We start from the raw sequence: 6482 nt of genomic DNA, 5'->3' as shown, positions 1-6482 counted from the left end.
GTGCATCATGACATCATTTCAGCAGCCAATCACAGCCATGCCATTAGTGAAGATGCCTACATGCCTAACAGGATGTGCTCACACTTCTTAGGATCCTCATTGGCTGAATAAAATGAAACTGGCTCATTGCATTATGGGAACTTCCGATTCCGGTATATGATACTGCAAAAGTATCGGAATTAAGTATCGGAATTCTGATACCGCGAATATCGGCCGATACCCGATATTTCAGTATCGGAATGCTCAACACTAATGAATATCTATTAACTGAGTCACCAGTGTGCTCAATAATGCACGCCCTTCCTAAACTGCATAAAGGAACATTTCCACCTCCATTCCGCCCCATTGTGTCTGGAATTGGTTCACTTACTGAAAGATCTGCAGCATGGATTGATCAGCTACTACAGCCTATAGTTTGGCCACTACAGGATATATCAGGGATAGCAAGCATTTTTTATCAGCTTTGAAATTATACTCTAGCATCCCGCACCATCTCTCATTGCAATTTGTCTCCTATCACCTTAACAATACCAATCTCTATACAAAAGAATTAAATGAGTTTATACTAAATTTGATACAATTCTTACTTGAAAACAATTCTTTTCTCTTTCCCCATGACGGCACCACGGAGAGGGGATCCGCCCTTCAAGGACAGGAAACCTACAGATAAAAAGGGCGGCACCTCTCTCCCGCATCAGTTGGTTTCCTGTCCTTGACGGGGACCTACAGATGAGAAGAAAGAAAGAAAGTGGAAGAAATGAAGATAAAGAAAAGATGGACCTACCAGGCCTGGCCAGACCGGTTCAGGCAGCGGGGGTTCCCTGCCTCGGCTGGTGCGGTGTCCTGTAGCGTCACTGCTGGGGTCAGTGGGCCTCTAGGGTGGCAGGGAGATGCGATGCAGGGATTGGACTGCCGCAGTCTCCAGTGGCGTCGGGGCCCAGGCTGGTAAGTATGGCGGGGCTTCCGGGGATCAGGTTAGTGAGTAGGCCTGAGCTCTGGGGCCCAGGTTCCAAGCTTGCCTGGGCTTCTGGGGGAGAGCGCGCGCTGGACGCCTTCCTGGAGCAAAGATTCGGCATGTCTGGGGGCGCGCACGCGGAGCAGGAGGCGGTCCCCTCTGTTGCGGCTGGGGCACGCTCCGGAAGTGACGCGTGACGCGGGTCCCTCGGAGCGGCGTTTGAACGCGCACGCGGGAAACCGAGGGATGGCGCGCACGAGGGGGGAAGGTGCACAGCGGTGGCCTAGCCAGGGGGGGCGCACCTCATTGCTCAGAGGTGGCAGGCCAATGGGGGGGCGGACCCCTATAGAGGTTAAATTGTCAGGGAAGCACAGGGGAAGTGCTTCCTGGCAGGCTCTGGCACTCTTCAGCGATGAGCGAGCAGGAGCTACAGAAGGTGCAGCCCCTGCACCCACACTCACCATCACCATCACCTCAGAGACGCGGGAAGCGTACAAAAGGACCCTCCAGTGACCCTTCACGCCAACACAGCCAAGGTAAGCGGAGCGGACGGTCTGGCAGGTCTTCACAACGTGGCAAGGACTCCAGCGTATTCCCTCTTACAACGGGTCGGTAAGTGATCTTCGTGAAAGCTCACTTGTAACCCGGGACCCCCCCTCTCTTTTCTCCTCAGGGAAGGAAGAGTATGGGCAAGTCCAAGCACAGGGCCTGCGCACTTTGCGCAGAGGATCTGCCCACTACGTGGCAAAAAAGACTGTGCAACTCATGCCTCGAACAGACAATCTGTGAGGGGACCCCTAAGTTCGCTTCAGAACTCAGATCCCTGATTAAGTCTCAAGTTGAGGATACCTTTAAGTCCCTGCAGACGGGGGGGAAGAAACAAGGGAAAACCAGACACCTATCCCCGGTGTCAGAATCTAGTAGTTCAGACGAGGAGGGGGTAGTCTCCGATTCATTCTGCTCATCGTCTTCGTCATCTTCGGGGGATGGGGGTCGTTGCTGTTTCCCTATAGATGGAACTGATAGCTTGATTAAAGCAGTTAGGTCCACTATGGGGTTCGTAGATCCTCGTCTTACAAAAACAGTCCAGGATATAATGTTTAGTGGCCTGGAGCAGAAAAAAAGGAGATCCTTCCCTCTTAATGATAAAGTACACTCTCTGATTAAGAGGGAATGGAAAAAAACGGAAAGGAAAGGGTTGTTATCGCCCAAAAGGAATTACCCCTTCGAGGACCCAGTATGCTCCTTCTGGGGGAAGGCGCCTAAAATTGATGTAGTGATAGCCAAGGCCTCTAAAAAATTTTCACTGCCGTTCGAGGACATAGGGATGCTGAAAGACCCAATGGACAAAAAAGCCGACTCCTTTCTGAAAGGAGCTTGGGAGGCGGCAGGAGGGGAGCTAAAACCCGCAGTGGCAGCCACATGCACAGCCAGACCTTTAATGATCTGGCTGGATCAGCTAGAAATGCAATTAAAAAGTAAAGCATCAAAGGATAACATAATAGGCTCCATCCCAATAATGAAGGGTGCAGTAGCTTTTCTAGCTGACACCTCAGCCGACTCCATCAGACTGGCAGCCAGTGCTGGGAGTTTTTCTAACGCAGCTAGACGGGCCCTCTGGCTCAAATGCTGTCCAGGCAACCCCCAAACAAAGTCTAGGCTGTGCTCCATCCCTTGTGAGGGGGAGTTCCTATTCGGATCTACCCTAGACGATATCCTGGACAAAGCCAGGGATAATAAAAAACGCTTCCCGGTCCTCTCCGGTACTTCATTTAGGAAATCCTTTCGGAGCAGGAAATTCATGCGAAGAAAACCCCCCAAAGACCAGGACAGGTGGGAGGACAGGAGACAAAAAAAGGCCAAGGGGTCTATGTTTAACAGGCCCCCCAGTGACAATAGGAAACCCGCCCAATGAAAGACAGCCCCAGGTGGGGGGGGGACTTCTCCATTTCCTCCCGGCCTGGGAAAAAATATCAGACAGTCGTTGGATTTTAGACCTGATAAAATCAGGACTAAAATTGCAGTTCCGCTCCATTCCCCGTCCAAATTTCGTTATAACCCCCGTGAGGTCTTCAGGGGCAGAACAACTGGCTCTAGAACAGGAGGTTCTAGGTTTAGTAGGCAAAGCAGTCCTTCAGGAAGTCCCAGCTCAGGAGGAAAGCGAAGGATTCTACTCCCCTCTGTTCCTCAGGAAAAAAACGGACGGAAGATTCAGGACTATTGTGAACCTAAAAAAGTTGAACAGATTTCTAAAGGTACAATCGTTCAAGATGGAATCAATAAAAACATCAGTGAAATTGTTGTTCCCGGGCTGTTTTATGGCCGTCCTGGATCTGAAGGACGCCTATTATCATGTCCCCATAAACAGAGACTACCGAAAATTCCTGAGAGTTGCGATACTGCTGAAGGGCATAATCAAACACTACCAATATGCGGCTCTCCCCTTCGGGTTAGCGATAGCCCCAAGGGTCTATACAAAGATAGTGGCAGAGGTTATGGCCCATCTGAGGGAGCAGAACATCCTAATAATCCCGTACCTGGACGATCTGCTTATAATAGGAGACTAGTTCGACCATTGCAAGGACCATCTAGCAAGAGTCATGGGTTCCTTGACAAATTTAGGCTGGCTTCTGAATCTAGAAAAATCCAGGTTGGAGCCAGATCAAGTGCAGGAGTACTTGGGCATCCTAGTAGATTCAAGGAATCAGGAATGCCATCTCCCGGCAGGGAAAATCCAGAGCATGATGGCCCGAGTATCCCACGTAAAAGACGATCCCTACATGACACAGCAATGTCCCTCCTAGGTTCCATGACTGCCTGCATCCCGGGGGTCCGCTGGGCTCAGCTGCACACCAGGGTCTTACAATGGGAAATCTTGTGGGCGGAAAGGTCACTAAGAGGGCACTTAGAAGGTCGGCTGACTTTATCATCAAAAACCTTGCTTTCCCTGACATGGTGGACAGAGGGGGACAATATAGCCAGGGGCGTTCCATGGACAATATCAGTGTCACAGGTCCTAACGACAGATGCAAGCCCCAAGGGGTGGGGGCTCATCTAAACGACCAGGTAGCTCAGGGAGTCTGGTCGAAGGATTCGGAAGGGGTATCTTCCAACATGAGGGAACTCATGGTGGTAAAATATGCCCTCTTAGAATTCTTAAACTCTCTACGGGGGCATCATGTAAGAGTTTTTTCAGACAACAAGGTAGTGGTGGCATACTTAAATCACCAGGGGGGGAGCCGGTCCCATTCTCTTCTACAAGTGTCAAGTTCTATCCTCCAGATAGCAGAGAACAATCTAGAGTCCCTATCGGCACTCCACATAAAAGGGTCAGAGAATATCACGGCAGACTTCCTGAGCAGGACCCAGCTCAAACAGGGCGAGTGGGAGCTGAATCAACTAGTGTTCAACCAAATCGCAAGGGCTTGGAGAAACCCCTCCATAGACCTATTCGCCAACTGGCGGAACAAAAAAGTGGACATGTTCTGTTCAATCAACCCCAAGGGGAACCCAGCAGCACTAGATGCCTTCTCAATCTCATGGAACCACCAGCTAGCATATGCCTTTCCTCCGATTGCTCTCATTCCGGCGATTCTGAGGAAAATCAGGGAAGACGAGGCAAACATAATTCTGATTGCTGCCTTCTGGCCGAAGAGGCCTTGGTTTTCCTGGCTGAGGATAATGTCCACCTCCGACCCCTGGGTCCTTTTGGAAGTTCCGGATCTCCTGTCTCAGGGACCGGTCCTTCACCCTCTGGTAGCAAACCTGCACCTGACAGCCTGGATTTTGAGAGGGCGCTCTTAAGGGATAGGGGTTTTTCCCCCAATTTAATCTCCACCCTACTGCAGAGTAGGAAACTCGTAACCACCAGGCTCTACGGTAAAACCTGGAAACAATTCCTCTCATTCACGGGTTCGAAAGTATTAGGGGAGGCCCCTATTACTGCCATCTTGGAGTTCCTTCAAAAAGGGTTGGAGTGGGGGTTGGCCACAAGCACTCTAAAGGTTCAGGTGGCGGCACTGGGAGCCCTATATAACTGCGACCTGGCCAGGGATAGGTGGATCTCCAGATTCATCAGGGCATCTCATAGGTCCAGGCCCATCCCCTCCCGGAATGCTCCTCCTTGGGACTTAAATTTAGTTCTGTCAGCCGTGACCAAACGTCCCTTTGAGCCTCTAGCGGATGCATCTCTTAGAATCCTATCTCTCAAGACGTCCCTTCTAGTAGCCCTCACATCGGCACGTAGGGTTAGCGACATACAAGCCTTATCAGCGGGGCCCCCCTTTATGCAAATTCTAGAGGACAGGGTGACACTTAGGACTGACCCAGCATACCTTCCTAAGGTGGGATCATTTTTCCACAGGTCGCAGGAGGTCACCCTCCCTTCCTTTTGCTCAAACCCAAAAAACAAGGGGGAAGAAGCCCTTCACACCTTAGATGTCAGGAGGTGCATCATCCAGTACTTAGAGGCCACATGGAGTGTAGGAAGGATAGGGCTCTTTTTGTGTGCTTCCAGGGATCTCGGAAGCGACGGAAGGCCTCCAAGAGCACCCTGGCAAGGTGGATAAGGGACGCCATCTCCCTGGCTTACTCTTCAAGCGGGGAGTCCGCGCCAGAAGATTTAAAGGCTCACTCGACTAGGGCAGTAGCAGCCTCCTGGGCGGAGAAAGCTGGGGCTTCAATCGAGCAGATATGTAGAGCTGCAACGTGGTCTTCCCCTTCTACATTCTTTAAGCACTATCGGCTAGATCTAACCTCTTCCTCAGACCTTACCTTTGGCAGAAGGGTTCTGGAAGCGGTGGTCCCTCCCTAATCAGCACTTCTCTGCAAATCTCTCCGTGGTGCCGTCATGGGGAAAGAGAAAGACGTAGTTACTTACTGGTAACGGGATTTCTCGGAATCCATGACGGCACCCGTACATTCCCTCCCTTCACACATGGGTGTGCACATTAATTTATTACCTATGCTTAGTCACAGGGTGTGTCTGGCAGCTCCTTTTAAGATGTTAAAATTTGTGTTACTAACCTGGCGGTCCTCTCTGTGCTCTGTAAACAACTGATGCAGGAGAGAGGTGCCGCCCTTTTTATCTGTAGGTTTCCTGTCCTTGAAGAGCGGATCCCCTCTCTCCGTGGTGCCGTCATGGGTTCTGAGAAATCCCGTTACCGGTAAGTAACTACGTCTTTTACTTTAATGGAGATTTTTTTCTGCAGACCTGTGGTTGGCCCATGGGTGCGTCTTTTTCCCCATCATTAGCTAATTTATACGTAGCTTGGTGGGAATTATTTCATATTCACACTCTTGACAATCCTTTTTTGCCTTACGTCAGGTGGTACGCCAGATACATTGATGATGTCATCATGATCTGGTGTACCCCTGATGATGAGGCACTTTATATGCTATGCACGTTTCTACAGTTTTTAAATCACAATACATTTAATTTACCATTAACATCTGTCAAAATGAGACCGACTTTTTGGATGTATATTTAACTGGAGACAGCAGCAATAATTGCATCCATACATGTCTG

Source organism: Phyllobates terribilis, unplaced genomic scaffold, assembly GCF_046119375.1.
Source record: "Phyllobates terribilis strain yellow unplaced genomic scaffold, ASM4611937v1 Scaffold_5__5_contigs__length_657084704, whole genome shotgun sequence".
Lineage (NCBI taxonomy): Eukaryota > Metazoa > Chordata > Amphibia > Anura > Dendrobatidae > Phyllobates > Phyllobates terribilis.
The sequence above is the reverse complement of the archived record's forward strand: the minus strand, read 5'-3'. Positions refer to the sequence as shown.